Raw genomic sequence first — 17,161 nt, forward strand, 5'->3', positions numbered from 1 at the left:
GAGTTCAATCCCCGGCAGCACATGTGCCAGAGTGATGTCTGGTTCTTTCTCTCTCCTCCTGTCTTTCTCATGAATAAATAAAATCTTTGAAAAAAAAATAAAAGACTAAGATTCTGAAACATGAGTGTCATCTTTCCTAGTCTTTCAATCACCCATGCTTCTTCCACTTAAACCTCCAGTAGGATGCTCTATGAAGATTGTCTGGTTAAAGTTTGTCTTTCTCATGGGAGTATGAGAGACTAATCAGCTTGACCCCGCATTGCAAATGTCACTAACAGGCAATATACATAGAGGTTCAGTTTGTGTGTTTGTTTGTTTTTCGAGAAAGAAAATCACCATTGACTACCTCACTTCCTGGTTAGCAATAAGCCCAACAATCCAGGTCCTATGCTGGATCCATGTCAAATGTCCCAGTGCTTATTTAAGGCTGATGTGGGGTATGAGGGTGATCTGGCTGTGACATCTGTCACCCCATTGATCATTGATCGCCAGGGTTGATTTGGCTGATCTGGCTGGCTAGGTGGGTGTCCTCTTCCGTGCCCTTACAGCTCAAAGTACTTCCCTCCCCAAACTGCCTTCCCTGAATAGAAACAGACCGGTCCTTCAGGTATAGGAGTAGCTGCACTCCCCAGCTACAACCTCCAAACTAGCTCTCTCACAGCTGCTATGATTTCAGTTCTAGTTAAGACAAAATCCAGCAGACACCTACATGGACCAAACTTCCCTCTAGTCCTAGGATTCCAGGCCTTTTTTTTTTTTAAATATTCATTTCCTTTTTGTTCCCCTTGTTTGTATTGTTGTTGTAGTTATTATTGCTGTTGATGTCTTCGTTGCTAGATAGGACAGAGAGAAATGGAAGACAGAGAAGGGGAGAGAAAGATAGACACTTGCAGGCCTGCTTCACTGCCTGTGAAGCAACTCCCCTGTAGGTGAGGAGCCTAGGGCTGGAGCTGGGATCCTCAGGCCGTCCTTGCACTTTGCTCCAAGTGTGCTTAACCCGCTGCCCTACCGCCAGACTCCGGACTCCAGGGCTTTCTTTTTTTAAGCTGGCACGTTTCCAAGAAACCAAGGGCCAAGTGCCAATGGCAAACATTAGACTCTTCCAAAGAGAGAGAGAGAGGTGCTGCTACTAATTCTGCCTGCCTGCTGGAGATAAGAAATGTTTAGTGCTAGCTGTTTAGTGCTAGCTGATGGCGGAGGCCAGACCTGTAGGTCTGCCTGGAACAGGAGGCCAGCAAGCAAGTGGGCTCCAAGTCAGGGCAAGGGAAGGGTTCCTTTTGTCTGGAGTGAACAGAAGCAGATTGTCTGGCAATTCTGGCAGAAAGAAAGAGCTGATAAGTTCATCCGGGAGAAACTGCCAAGTAGGCATGTATGCAGAGCACCACCAGCCTTCCAGCCACCAGTTCCTTCCTTTGCAGGGCTAATCCAACACTCCCACCAGACTCCTTCAAACATGTCTGGATATGGCATAGGGCCTTTCCACCTTGAGCCAGGCAATAGTTTCCACACCTGACCCTCCAAAGATGAATATACAGTCTTCTGGACTCCAGAGATGAATGTACAGTCTTCTGGCGACAGAAATCTCATAACAAAGGAAAGTGTCGATTGAATAACTGAGTCACTTCTCCCTTTGGGTGGACACACATGTTCACTGCCCCCTTCCTAAGCCACATTCCACTCCGTCCTAGCTCTGTGATAAAATAGTTCCCCCAAGGCCAATTTTGAGTGACTAGTCCCAAAAGACAGGGCTTGTGACCTCCAGTAATGCAATAAATGGTGGATTAGGTCTGGTCTGCCAGAGAGCCAATGGAAAAAGAAAAAGCCTTGGGGGGAGATTTGTTCATTCTTAGTCACTAACCAGCTAGCCCTTCTAACCTAGGATCTTAGAAGTCACTCAGACTCATACTCTCCACTCATAGTCACATGTTTATGTCTGACTCAGGGCAAAAAACATGGGTTCCTCCAGGGAAGAAACACTTTTCTCTGAGTGCCAACCTAAAATCTGAACTCTCTCTCTCTCTCTGATCAGCCTAAGCTACTGTTGGGAGTCCCTTAGAGAAGAAATAATCGATAATGTAACCAAAAAAATAGTTGAACTAGAAGAGCGTTTATCTTGCATGCCTGAGATTCTTGGGACCAATTACTGGCACTACATGTGCCATGACTTACCTCTCTCTCTCTCTCTGTCTTATGTATAAACTCTTATATACACATATATAATAAATCAGATGGGGGAGGCAGTAACACACTGGGTTAAGAGCACATAGTGCGAAGCACAAGAACTGGCACAGGATCCCAGTTCAAGCCCCAAGCTCCCCACCTGCAGAGGGGTCGCTTCATAAGCGACTGTCTTCTCCTTCTCTCTTGATTTCTCTCTATCCTATCCAACAACAACAAGAATAACAACAATGGAAAAAAGATGGCATTCAGGAGCAGAGGATTCATAGTGCAGGCACTGAGCCCTAGTGATAACTCTGGAGGCAATAAATAAATAAATACAGAAAAGAAAGGGGCTGGGTGGTGGCACACCTGGTTGAGCTTACATATTACAGTGCTCAAGGACACAGGTTCAAGCCCCTGGTCCCCACCTGCAAGGGGAAAGCTTTGAGAGTGGTGAAGCAGGGCTGCAGGTGTCTCTCTGCCTCTCTTCCTGTCACCCCCATCCCCTCTCGATTTCTGGCTGTCTCTATCTAATAAATAAAGATTAAAAAAATAGTCGCTTCACAAGTGGTAAAGCAGGTCTGCAGGTGTCTGTCTTTCTCTCCCCCTCTCTGGCTCCCCTCCTTTCTCCATTTCTCTCTGTCCTATCCAACAACAATGACAACAATAGTAATTACAACAGTAAAACAACAAGGGCAACAAAAGGGAATAAATAAATATTTTTTTAAAAAGTATTGATATGTGGTCCAGGAGATGGCTCAGCGGAAAGAGCCTTGGACTCTCACGCATGATGTCTCGAGTTTGATCCCTAGAGTAATGGTCTATTTTTCTTTTTTTTTAAATTTATTTCTTTATTGGGGAATTAATGTTTTACATTCAACAGTAAATACAATAGTTTGTACATGCATAACATTCCCCAGTTTCCCATTTAACAATACAACCCCCACTATGTCATTTATCATCCTTCATGGACCTGTATTCTCCGCACCCACCCACCCCAGAGTCTTTTACTTGGGTGCAATACGCCATAATGGTCTATTTTCCTCTGCCCTGTCTCATTCATAAATATTTTTAAAGATTTACTATTATTATTATTATTATTACTACTACTATTATTATTAGTTTACCAGAGCACTGTTTAGCTCTGGGACATTGGAGCCTCAGGCGTGAGAGTCTCTTTGCATAGCCATTATGCTATCTACCGCCACCCAATTCATTTATTTTTATTAATGGGGGTAGGAGGGGAGAGATGAGTACTAGAGCATCGCTCTGACAAGGCTAGGGATTGAACCGTAGACCTCATGTTTGCAAGTCGAACACTTATTCACTGTGCCATTTCCCAGAGTGCAATAAATAAAACCCCTCCCCTTTCAATTTCAGGCTTGAGAGTCCAGTGCTTTATCCACTGCCCTACCTCCCAGACCACAGAAAGTTCTATTCTTTGTCCAAAGGGAAGATGGGAAGCTCTAAAAAAAGGCTTCTTTCCTGAGTTCACTGAGAAACAGAGCTGCTTTCTCCCAACATTTGTTAAATAATAATGGAATGGAATGCACTTGCTAATTTTCCAACAAAAGGGAAAATGGGGCTCAGGAAATACCTACTCTGCCTGCATGAGGGCCATGAGGGCTGGTAATGACAGTGGTGAAAACGGGGACAAAGGTCACTTGCTCACATGACTGTCCTGTCTTGGAGTTTGTTTTGTTTTGTCTTACCAGAGCACAGCTCAGTTCTGGTTTAAGGTGGTGCCAGGATTCAACCTGGGATTTCAAAGCCTCAGGCAGGAAGGTCTTTTTGCTTAACCATTATGCTGTCTCCCCAGTTGGTCCTTAACTCAGAGCTCTTATTCCAGGAACAAATCCAGAAAGATTAGCTAGAAACCTGGGTCCTGAGTGAGACAAGTGGGACAACTCCAGATATTTACTGCAACTATAAATGCTGGGGCCACGAGGCGGGATAGAGGGAACAAGTACTGTTCATGTGGAGCCCAAACTCTGGTAAAATAATTTACTATGCTGAAGGGGCTTGTCCTGAAACCAGTCCTAGGGTGGGCCTGTACCTCCACCCTCCCACTCACTCCCCACCTCCACCTTTCCCAGAGATTGGTTTTAGGCCCTCTCTGCTAGGCCCTGCAGGCCTCTCTGAAGCCCTCACCTGCACCAGAGCTCCAAGAACAGAGGAGTCAGTCCTCACAACACAGGGATGTCCCCTTCCTCCCTCATTCCTCAGCTGGGGCTGAAAGGAGAGGCTTCAACTCTCTGCATTCCAAAGACATAGAATAATGTTGCACATTAGGAAGAAAGGGAGAGGGCAAGAGAGAATCATCACATGGGGTTACAAAGGGGATGGGGCAGAGGTAGGGGAGACAGCATCACGGTACACAAAAAGACTCTCATGCCTGAGGCTCTGAGGTCCCAGGTTCAATCCCTGGCACCACCATAAACCAGAGCTGAGTTAAGCGCAGGTCGCACAAAGCCAAGGGCAGGAGTAAGGATCCCAGTTCCAGCGCCCCCCTCCCCACCTGCAGGGGAGTCACTTCACTAGCAGCAAAGCAGGTCTGCAGGAAGACAGAGAGGTCCCCTCTCTGTCTTCCCTCCTCTCTCCATTTCTTTCTGTCCTATCTAACAACGATGACATCAATAATAACTACAACAATAAAACAAGGGCAACAAAAAAAGGGAATAAATAAATAAATATTAAAAAAAAACAGAGCTGAGCAGTGCTCATAATAGTTACAAAAAAAAAAGGGGGGTGGGTGGGTGGGGCGGTAGCGCAGTGAGTTAAATGCACATAGCACAAAAACCAAGGATTAGTGTAAGAGTGCCAGTTCAGGGGCCAGGTAGTGGAGCACCTAGTTAAGCACACACCTTGCAGTGTACAAGGTTGCAGGTTCAAGCCCCTGGTCCTCACCTGCAGGAGAGAAACTTCACAAGCGGTGGAGCAAGGCTACAAGTGTCTCTCTGCCACCCATCTTAATTCCTCTCTATCTCTATTCAATAATAAGTAAATAGTGGTCCGGGAGGTGGCACAGTGATAAAGCTTTGGACTCTCAAGCATGAGGTCCTGAGTTTGACCACCGGCAGCACATGTGTCAGAGGGATATCTGGTTCTTTCTCTCTCCTCCTATCTTTCTCATTAATAAATAAATAAATTAATTAATTAATAATAAATAAAATCTTTTTTAAAAATTTTAAAAGTAAATAAAAACATAAAAAAATTAAAAAGAATCTCACTTCAAACCCTCAGCTCCCCACCTGCTGGGGGGGGGAGGTCACCTGCAGGTGTCTTTCTCTCTCCCTCTGTCTTCCCCTCCTCTCTTGATTTCTCTGTGTCCTATCCAACAACAACAGCAATGGCAAAATCACAACAACAAGGGCAACAAAGTGGGAAAAAATGGCCTCCAGGATCAGTGAATTCATAATGCAGGCACTGATAAACCTGGAGGCAAAAAAAAAAAAGGAGGGGGGCTGGGAAGACAGAATAATGTTTATGCAAAAGACTCATGTCTGAGGCTCTGAAGTCCCAGGTTCAGTCCTCAGCACCACCATTAGCCAGAGCTGAGCAGTGCTTTGGTCTTTCTCATTAAAATAAACAAAAAGTTATATGTGGTCCGGGAGGTGGTGCAGTAGATAACCACTGGGCTCTCAAGCATGAGGTCCTGAGTTCAAGCCCCAGCAGCACATGTACCAGAGTGATGTCTGGTTCTTTCTCTCTCTCCTCCTATCTTTCTTTCTTTTTTTAGAGAGAGAAATGGAGAGAGATGGGGAAGACAGAGAGGGGGAGAGAAAGACACCTGTAGACCTGCTTCACCGCCTATGAAGGGACTCCCCTCCAGGTGGGGAGCCCAGGGCTCAAACCAGGATCCTTAGGCTGGTCCTAGGGCTTTGTGTCACATACGCTTAACCCACTGCACTACTGCCCGACTCCCTCCCTCCTCCTGTCTTTCTAATAAATAAAATCTTTAAAAATAAAATAAAATAGGGGGCAGAGCCAATATGATGACTTGGAAGCAACAGCTAGAGTGAGCTCCAAAAAGCTCCAAAAAGCTTGTGACCAGGGATTCTTTGGATAGCGTTCCAGATACTAGCATGATGCCGACCAGACTTCCCTGGACAGAAAACCCCACCAATGTGTCCTGGAGCTCTGCTTCCCCATAGCCCTGCCCCACTAGGGAAAGAGAGAGACAGGCTGAGAGTATAGGTCAACCTGTCAACGCCCATGTTCAGCGGGGAAGCAATCACAGAAGCCAGACCTTCCACCTTCTGCATCCCACAGTGACCTTGGGTCCATATTCCCAGAGGGTTAAAGAATAGGAATGCTATCAGGGGAGGGGATAGGATAGGGAGTTCTGGTGGTGGGAATGGTGTGAAGTTGTACGCCTCTTATCCTATAGTTTAGTCAATGTTTCCTTTTTATAAATAAAAAATAAATAAATAAAGATTTAAAAAATTATATTAAAACATCTTTTTGCCTCCAGGATTATCGATGGGGCTCAGTGCCTGCACTAAGAATCCACTGCTCCGGGAAGCCTTTTGTTCCCCTTTTGTCTTTTGTTAAGAATTCTGTTAAATTCTTATTATCTTTATTTATTTATTGGATAGAGACAGTCAGAAATGGAGATGAAAGGGGGAGATAGAGAGTAAACAAGACAGATAGCAGCAGTACAGCTTCACCACCACAAAGCTTCCCCCTGCAGGTGTGGACTACAGGGGCTGGGGTGGGAAGAGCGCCTCAAACCCGGGTTCTTGTGCATTGTAACATGTGTGCTCAACCAGCTGTGCCACCACTTCCCCCTGCCTTTTTTTTTTTTTTTTTTCCCCTGCCTTTTAAAAAACTTTTTATGGAGGTGGGGCAGTAGCGGAGCAGGTTAAGTGCATGTGGCAGGAAGCACAAGGACCCGCGGAAGGATCCTGGTTCCAGCCCACGGCTGTGGGGAGCCATCTCACAAGTGGTGAAGCAGGTCTGCGGGTGTCTGTCTTTCTCTCCCCCTCTCTGTCTTCCCCATCTCTCTCCATTTCTTTCTGTCCTATCCAACAACGAACGACAACAACAATAATAACCACAACAAGGGCAAAAAAGAATATGTTATATATTTAATATATAAGAAAATATTATATAGGGGGTCGGACGGTGGCGCAGTGGGTTAAGCGCACGTGGCGCAAAGCGCAGGGACCGGTGTAAGGATCCCGGTTCGAGCCCCCGGCTCCCCACCTGCAGGGGAGTCGCTTCACGGGCGGTGAAGCAGGTCTGCAGGTGTCTGTCTTTCTCTCCCCCTCTCTCTGTTTTCCCCTCCTCTCTCCATTTCTCTCTGTCCTATCCAACAACAAAGCAACGTCAACAATGGCAATAATAACCGCAACGAGGCTGCAACAACTAGGGCAACAAAAAGGGGGAAAAAATGGCCTCCAGGAGCGGTGGATTCATGGTGCAGCCACCTAGCCCAGCAATAACCCTGGAGGAGAAAAAAAAAAATAAAGAAAATATTATATAATAATGTAATATGTATATTACATTATTCTATGTAATACATATATATTACATATATACATATATATAATTATATATGTTATATACATATATATGGCAGTCAAAGAGGGCCCAGGAATTGCTGTGTGGTACAATTCATAAGGGAAAGCCTATCTTTGAAGGTAGAGGTTGCAGGAAATGAAGGTAGAAACCCTCAAGCTTTCTAGAGAGAAACAGAAGAAAATAGGAAAAGGCAGAGAAGGTCGTAAGTGGGCAGCAGGCAGACCCCAGAAGCCCTGGGAATGGCCAGGGTCTGAGCAGTGGATGGGACAGTGAGCAAGGAGAGTAGGTTGTGGGGCTGGGTTTAACTGGGTTAGGAATTACTGGTATAGGGTCTCCGGAGCCAGGATGGAGGGGCATGGCAACCAAAGGGAGGAGTGAAGAGGAGCAGGAGAGGAGAGTAGGGAAGCACCCTCAGGCCTCCAGGCAGGAATGTGGTAAGGTGAGGAGTATAGGGGCAGTACTGGGCCCTGGAGCCCCTCCTCCCCCTGGCTGGTGAGGAAAGAGAGGTGGGAGAATAGGCCAGGGTGGAGACTGAAATGGAGGGTCTTGTAGGGGAGGGCACAGGACACCAGTCAAGTCTGAACAAGCATCTCAGTTTCCCTCCTCCACGGTGGAATGCAGACACCCCTCCTTCCACCCACGGAGCAGGTATAGGAGGGGAAAGGGAGGGGAAGGGACCTGCTGCAGGTGAGGGCTTCAAAGAGGCCTGCAGGGCCCAGCAGAGAAGGCCTAGCACAGTCCCAGCACAGGTGGAGGTGGAGTGAGTGGGGGAGGGTGGGATCATCCTGCACCAAGACTGGTTCCTGGCAAACCTATACACAGACATGCAAGAGGCCCTGAGGACAGCTGAGTGTCACCTTGCAGGCTTGTGGGCTTGTCAGCTATCTCACCCATCCTCCTGCTCATTGCTCCAGGGGCTGGAGATCTCAGTGGATCCTGACTGGGATCCCCTGTGGATGGGCCTATTAAGTTCTATTTCCATCCACCGGGCTCCATAGGTCGAACCTGACAAGGGATGCCAGAGACCAGGATGGCTTAGAGTAGGAAGGACAGAACTGGGCTCAGGATTGACTCTGGAGCTAAGACAGACAGACAGACCCCAGCTTGAAGCCAGAGCTCTGGGCCTCTGGGCTGGGCATGGCTGACTGTAAGCACAACGGTATGGCATCTCTCTGCAGAGGCACTGACAAGGCCTAGGTGCCATACAGAGACACATTCATCATCTGTGGATTTCCCCCTCTCAGTGCTCCCGGGTACATGAGACAAAGTCACAGCTGACAGGGATGGAGGAAAGTTATGGTCAAGCCTGGGCCTCAGAGCCGGTGCCCAGCAGCTGCCCATCCCGCGTTAGAGAGGCCCAGGGAGGCGGGCAGACGCTGAACCCTCCTCTCCATCTGCCTGAAATGTTTTTTTTTTTAATTCCATTTTGTTGCCCTTGTTGTTTTATTGTCTTAGTTATTATTGTTGTCATCATTGTTGGATAGGACAGAAAGAAATGGAGAGAGGAGGGGAAGATAGAGAGGGGGAGAGAAAGACAGACACCTGCAGACCTGCTTCACTGCTTGTGAGGTGACTCCCCTGCAGGTGGGGAGCCGGGGGCTCGAACCGGGATCCTTATGCAGGTCCTTGCGCTTTGCGCCACATGCGCTTAACCTGCTGCGCTACCGCCCGCCCGACTCCCCCTCTGACTGAAATTTGCCTCTGCTCACTCAACAGCACTGTCGGTGGCACCCAGGTGGACAGAGAGGTGGGCACCCACAGGCCTTACAGCATCTACAGTCACTAGGACCAACCAGCCTCACTTGGAGTACTCCTTCACGTGTGGGTACTAATGGTTGAGACTGAGAGCGGGGCGCACACAGCAGGGGTCTTTGTGCCTGCTGCTGACTGCCGAGGACCTTGGGAAAATCTTCTCCAAGCTCTTTCTCACCCACTGGGTCAGAGCTTCCCAAAGGCCCAGAGTTGTTTACTCTCTTTCTTAGGAAAAAAGGCCAAGACACAGGTGCAGATAAAGCACTGAAAGGGGGGGGGGGGTGCACGACAAAAACTGGGAACTGGGGTAAGGTTCTAGAAGAGTCCTGCGGGAAGCAGTGCAGTCCTGGAGGACAGTCTGGGAGAAGGACTGGAAGGGAGAGGAGAGCACCAATCTCTCCCCAGGCCAGCCCTCCACCCCTGCTGTTCCTACCCTGAGGAACTCCATTTGCTTCAGAATCCCAGGAGCCAGCCTAGCAGTCAATGCTTCCTCTCCCACAGGCCTGTCCTAACACCCCCAGGCGCCCTGCCTCAGCCCTAGCTCCAGACCTCCTTTCCCACGCTCTGCAGCCAGAAAGCTTCCTCACCTGCTGCTGCCCAGTCTCCTTCCCCTCCTCTAGGTCAGCAGCTGTTCTGGACAGCTGCGCCGGGCTAGGACACTGCCTCCTCCTCCTCTGCCCTGATGGCACGACCAGCCCACCCACAGCTCTGCCTTTCTGATGTCCTTGACCCCAAATCCTGGAGACCTGCCATAGCTGCGGGCTGCCTGTGCCCTCAGGAGGCACAGCTGCTGCTGCTCCCAGCCTGCCCTGAGGCCCTGTGCACACACACACCCCTTTACTCTTCGCCCGGAGAACTGTGGCCAGGGAGGAGAAGCCATGGGCGCCATCCTCTGCCACGACTGTCTGCAGACCCAGTTTCCATGCATGTAGCAGCTTCCAGCATTAACTTTCTTTCTTTCTTTTTTTTAAAGATTTTATTTATTTATTTTCCCTTTCGTTGCCTTTGTTTATCGTCATTGTTGTTGGATAGGACAGAGAGAAATCCAGAGAGGAGGGGAAGACAGTGAGGGGGAGTGAAAGACACTTGCAGACCTGCTTCACCACTGTGAAGTGACTCCCCTGTAGGTAGGGAGCCGGGGCTTGAACTGGGATCCTTACACCGGTCCTTGTGCTTCAAGCCACATGCTTAACCCCGCTGCACCACCACCCCGCTCCTTATTTATTTATGAGAAAGAACCAGACATCACTCTGGTATATGTGCTGCTGGGGATTGAACTCAGAACCTCATGCTTGAGAGTCCCGTGTTTTATCCACTGCGACACCTCCTGGACCACCAGCACTGACTTTTTTTTTTTTAAATAATATTCATTTATTCCTTTTTGTTGCCCTTGTTGTTTTATTGTTGTAGTTATTATTGTTGTTGTCGTTGTTGGATAGAACAGAGAGAAATGGAGAGAGGAGGGGAAGACAGAGAGGGGGAGAGAAATAGAGACACCTGCAGACCTGCTTCACTGCCTGTGACGCGACTCCCCTGTAGATGGGGGGGCGGGGTTCTACCTGGATCCTTCTGCCGGTCCTTGCACTTTTCGCCACTTGCGCTTAACCCGCTGCGCTACCGCCCAACTCAAAAGCACTGACTTTCAACGCAAAGTCTTCCTGTGACCCTGCCCTGCATGAGGCCTCCTCACTTCACCTTCACCTGCCCAGATTGGTGCTTCTCCATTCACTTCACCTCTGCACCCTCCACTCCTTAGTCTGGATCTCCATCTCATTTCTCTGGATACCTACACACACCTCTTTCCCCCACTTTCTCTTTGTGTACACGGGCTGCCTGGGTAAGTTCCCACAAACAGGCCAGGTATCTATCTGCCCCCCTTCCCCTCAGGCCTTCTCAGCAAGCGACACCTCTGCCCACAGAACCCTCCCATTTCCTACCTCACTGCTGCTCAGCTCCAGTCTGGGCAGAGTCCGTGCTCTGGACTCCTGTTTAGCTCACTATATTGTTAAGTCTTATTTAAAGTATATCTCAGATGGGCTGGGTGTGGGGGGTGGGGGGGGAGAGACAGCATAATGGTTATAATGAAGACTTTTCATGCCTGTGGCTCTAATGTCGCAAGTTCAAGTCCCAAGTTCAATTCCCAGCCCCACCATAAGCCAGAACTGAGCAGTGCTCTGGTAGCTCTCTGTGTATATCTTTTTCTCTATATCTCTTTCATTAAAAATAATTAAAATAGGAGCAGCAGATCGCTTTCTCTCCTCTCCTCTCCTCTCCCGGATCAACTAGGAATAGCAAAGGAGACCACCCGGACCGAAACAAGACAGGACTAGGACAATGACCACAGGAACCCAGTAAATCACCCGTGAGTACAAACACGCGTGGCTGGTGACAGAGAGGAGAGAGGGGCCTAAGGAGAGATTAAGTGACTGCTAACAGTTCAACAGTTTATCAGTGGAGACACCACCTCCAGTCTGCTCCACAACAAGGGGACAGCTGAAGGGAGGAGAGGACTCCCCAGAGACTCACCAAGTGCAATTCTGAGTCTCCATTGCTACTACCCTCAGAATCTGGAGCAGCAACAGGGAGGGACACCAGGGGACAGAGATCTAACCAGGAAACTCAGGAGAAGACCTATACCTCGGTGGCATAGCTGAGGGGCTGTGAAAGTCTCTTTGCATAACCACTGGATTATCTCTGCCACACCCTGCTTTATCTCTTGGTCAGGAGTCAGTGATAAAGCTAAGAAGCCTATTGACAGTTTAAAAGCCCTCAGGCTCCCATAGCCTACAGGGAAGAAAAAAAAAAAAGAGGTTTTTACACCACTGAGCTAGAACTCAGGGATTGAAAAAACTGTTAACATCCACCACGGTAAACCCTTTAAATTACTTTGACACAAGTCAATCCAGGCAATAGTGATCAATAATTTGAAAAGTACTGATAAAGGGAACTCATAACATAATATATAAAATGGTTAAAACAACAAGAAAAAATATTGGAGACTCGAACCAGGACAAGAGTCCAGCTAAAAGTCCTCCAGAGGGTGAAGCACAAAACAACGAGTTCAACATCCAAACATTAGCTAAGGAAATAATAACAGGAGTGAGTAAAGAATTTGAAAAAATTATAATCAGAAATACAGGAACAACAAATGAGAATATGGAAGAAAATACTAATTATCTCATGGTTATTAGAGAGCTGAAAGCTGAAATTGCTGAGCTAAGAATGCAACTAGCTGAACAGCTAAAACAGTATCAGAGCAGGGCAACAAAATAGATGAACTCCAGAAAACAGTAGAGGGCAGAGAGAATAGAATCTATGAGGCTGAAGACAGAATTAGCAAGATTGAGGATGAATTACAGACAACTAAAAAAGAAGTAAGAGATCTCAAAAAGAGATTAATAGATGCTGAAAACAACAACAGAGTCCTATGGGATGACTTCAAAAGAAACAATATATGCATTATTGGCATACCAGAGGAAGAAAGAGAAGGAGAGGAAGAAAGCGTTTTCCAGGCCATAATAACTGAAAACTTCTCTAGTCTAGACAACATCAAAGACATAAAGATTCAAGAAGCCCAGAGGGTCCCAAACAGAATTAACCCAGATCTAAAGACACCAAGACATATCATACTTAGAATGGAAAGGAATAAGGATAAAGAAAGGATCCTGAAGGCTGCAAGAGAAAAACAAAGAGTCACCTACAAAGGAAAACCCATAAGATTAGCAGCAGACTTCTCCATACAAACGCTACAGGCCAGAAGAGAATGGCAAGATATCTATCGAGTGCTCAATGAGAAAGGCTTTCAGCCAAGAATACTATATCCTGCTAGACTGTCATTCAGACTAGATGGAGGCATCAAAACCTTCTCAGACAAGCAACAGTTGAAGGAAGCAACCATCACCAAGCCTGCCCTGAAAGAAGTTCTGAAAGGTCTCCTATAAACAACCAGACCACCACAAATAGGACATATATCAAAACACTCTAAAACTCGTCAAGAATGGCGTTAAAATATCTTCAATCTTTGATATCAATAAATGTCAATGGCCTGAATTCACTTATTAAAAGACACAGAGTAGGAAGATGGATCAGAAAACACAACCCAACAATATGCTGTCTACAGGAAACCCACCTAACTCAACAAGACAAACACAGACTTAAAGTGAAAGGATGGAAAACTATCATACAAGCCAATGGCCCACAAAAAAGGGCAGGAACATCTATTCTCATATCTGACATGATAGACTTTAAAATAGATAAGATTAAAAAAGATAGGAATGGACACTACTTAATGCTCAGAGGATCAGTCAATCAAGAGAACTTAACAATTATTAATATCTATGCACCCAATGAGAAGCCATCTAAATACATCAAACGTCTACTGAAAGAGCTACAGCAATATATTAACAGTAACACAATCATAGTAGGGGACTTCAACACCCCACTATCTCAACTTGACAGATCATCCAGGAAGAAAATCAGTAAAGACATAAGGGAGCTAAATGACGAGCTAGATAAACTAGAACTATTGGACATTTTCAGAGTCATTCATCCCAAGAAACTGGAATACACATTTTATTCAAATCCACATGGATCATTCTCAAGGATAGACCATATGTTAGGCCACAAAGACAGCATCAGCCAATTCAAGAGCACTGAAGTCATCCCAAGCATCTTCTCAGACCACAGTGGAATTAAACTAACACTTGACAATCAACAAAAGATTAGTAACAGTCCCAAAATGTGGAAGCTCAACAGTACACTTCTTAACAACTTCTGGGTCAAAGAGGAAATCAAGGAAGAAATCAAAATGTTTCGAGAGTTCAATGAAAATGAAGACACAAGCTATCAAAATATTTGGGACACAGCTAAAGCAGTCCTAAGAGGGAAGTTCATAGCTATACAAGCACACATTAGGAAACAAGAAAAGGCACAAATAAACAGCCTGATTGCACATCTTAAAGACCTAGAAGAAGAACAACAAAGGAATCCTAAAGCAACCAGAAGGACAGAAATCACTAAAGTTAGGGCAGAAATAAATAACATTGAGAATAGGAAAACCATACAAAAGATCAGTGAAAGTAAATGTTGGTTCTTCGAAAGAGTAAACAAAATCGACAAACCTGTAGCCAGACTCACAAAACAAAAAAGGGAGAAGACCCTAATAAATCGGATAGTAAATGAAAGAGGAGATATCACAACAGACATTGCAGAAATTCAACATATCATGTGAGGCTTCTATGAACAACTATATGCCACCAAGCTAGAGAACCTGGAAGAAATGGACGATTTCCTAGATACCTACCAACTTCCAAAACTAAGTAAAGAGGAAGTGGATAACATGAACAGGCCCATCACAGCTAATGAAATTGAAACAGTTATCAAAAATCTTCCCAAAAATAAAAGTCCTGGACCAGATGGTTTTACAAATGAATTCTACAAAACTTTCAAAGAACTAATACCTCTACTTTTAAAAGTCTTCCAGAAGATTGAAGACACTGGAATACTCCCTACCAGCTTCTATGAAGCCAACATCACCCTGATACCAAAAGCAGACAGGGACACAACCAAAAAAGAAAACTACAGACCAATATCTCTGATGAACATAGATGCGAAAATATTGAACAAAATTCTGGCCAACCGGATACAGCAGTATATCAAAAAGATTGTTCATCATGACCAAGTGGGGTTTATCCCAGGCATGCAAGATTGGTTTAATATACGTAAGTCAATCAATGTGATCCACCACATCAACAAAAGCAAGACTAAAAACCACATGGTCATATCAATAGATGCAGAGAAAGCCTTTGACAAAATCCAACATCCCTTTATGATTAAAACACTACAGAAAATGGGAATAGATGGGAAATTCCTGAAGATAGTGGAGTCTATATATAGCAAACCTACAGCCAACATCATACTCAATGGTGAAAAACTGGAAGCATTTCCCCTCAGATCAGGTACTAGACAGGGCTGCCCACTATCACCATTACTATTCAACATAGTGTTGGAAGTTCTTGCCATAGCAATCAGGCAGGAGCAAGGAATTAAAGGCATACAGATTGGAAGAGAAGAAGTCAAACTCTCCTTATTTGCAGATGACATGATAGTATACATGGAAAAACCTAAGGAATCCAGCAAGAAGCTTTTGGAAATCATCAGGCAATACAGTAATGTGTCAGGCTATAAAATTAACATTCACAAGTCAGTGGCATCCCTCTATGCAAACACTAAGTTAGAAGAAATTGAAATCCAGAAATCAATTCCTTTTTCTATAGCAACAAAAACAATAAAATATCTAGGAGTAAACCTAACCAAAGAAGTGAAAGACTTGTATACTGAAAATTATGAGTCACTACTCAAAGAAATTGAAAAAGACACAAAGAAGTGGAAAGATATTCCATGTTCATGGGTTGGTAGAATTAACATCATCAAAATGAATATATTACCCAGAGCCATCTACAAATTTAATGCTATCCCCATCAAGATCCCAAGCACATTTTTTAGGAGAATAGAAAAAATGCTACAAATGTTTATCTGGAACCAGAAAAGACCTAGAATTGCCAAAACAATCTTGAGAAAAAAGAACAGAACCAGAGGCATCACACTCCCAGATTTCAAACTGTATTATAGGGCCATTGTCATCAAAACTGCTTGGTACTGGAACATGAATAGACACACTGACAAGTGGAATAGAATTGAGAGCCCAGAAATGAGGCCCCATACCTATGGACATCTAATCTTTGACAAAGGGGCCCAGACTATTACATGGGGAAAGCAGAGTCTCTTCAACAAATGGTGTTGGAAACAATGGGTTGAAACATGCAGAAGAATGAAACTGAATCACTGTATTTCACCAAATACAAAAGTAAATTCCAAGTGGATCAAGGACTTGGATGTTAGACCAGAAACTATCAGATACTTAGAGGAAAATATTGGCAGAACTTTTTTCCGCATAAATTTTAAAGACATTTTCAATGAAACAAATCCAATTACAAGGAAGACTAAGGCAAGTATAAACCTATGGGACTACATCAAATTTAAAAGCTTCTCCACAGCAAAAGAAACCACTACCCAAACCAAGAGACCGCTCACAGAATGGGAGAAGATCTTTACATGCCATACATCAGATAAGAGTTTAATAACCAACATATATAAAGAGCTTGCCAGACTCAACAACAAGACAACAAATAACCCCATCCAAAAATGGGGGGAGGACTTGGACAGAATATTCACCACAGAAGAGATCCAAAAGGCCAAGAAACACATGAAAAAATGCTCCAAGTCTCTGATTGTCAGAGAAATGCAAATCAAGACAACAATGAGATATCACTTCACTCCTGTGAGAATGTCATACATCAGAAAAGGTAACAGCAGCAAATGCTGGAGAGGTTGTGGGGTCAAAGGAACCCTCCTGCACTGCTGGTGGGAATGTCAATTGGTCCAACCTCTGTGGAGAACAGTCTGGAGAACTCTCAGAAGGCTAGAAATGGACCTACCCTATGACCCTGCAATTCCTCTCCTGGGGATATATCCTAAGGAACCCAACACATCCATCCAAAAAGATCTGTGTACACATATGTTCTTGGCAGCACAATTTGTAATAGCCAAAACCTGGAAGCAACCCAGGTGTCCAACAACAGATGAGTGGCTGAGCAAGTTGTGGTGTATATACACAATGGAATACTACTCAGCTGTAAAAAATGGTGACTTCACCGTTTTCAGC

General features: G+C 45.4%; 1 protein-coding gene across 1 annotated transcript in view; it reads right to left on the bottom strand.

Annotated features, from left to right (window-relative positions):
• The window catches only part of DAG1 (dystroglycan 1), a 61,596-nt gene extending 57,022 nt beyond the window's left edge, over positions 1-4,574 (bottom strand). The window contains exon 1 of the mRNA XM_060204727.1: positions 4,556-4,574. The gene's annotated coding sequence lies outside the window, so the exon portion shown is untranslated. The remainder of the gene's footprint in view (positions 1-4,555) is intronic.
• Positions 4,575-17,161: the final 12,587 nt, after the last annotated feature.

This window comes from Erinaceus europaeus, chromosome 12 (assembly GCF_950295315.1).
Source record: "Erinaceus europaeus chromosome 12, mEriEur2.1, whole genome shotgun sequence".
Taxonomy (NCBI): Eukaryota; Metazoa; Chordata; class Mammalia; order Eulipotyphla; family Erinaceidae; genus Erinaceus; species Erinaceus europaeus.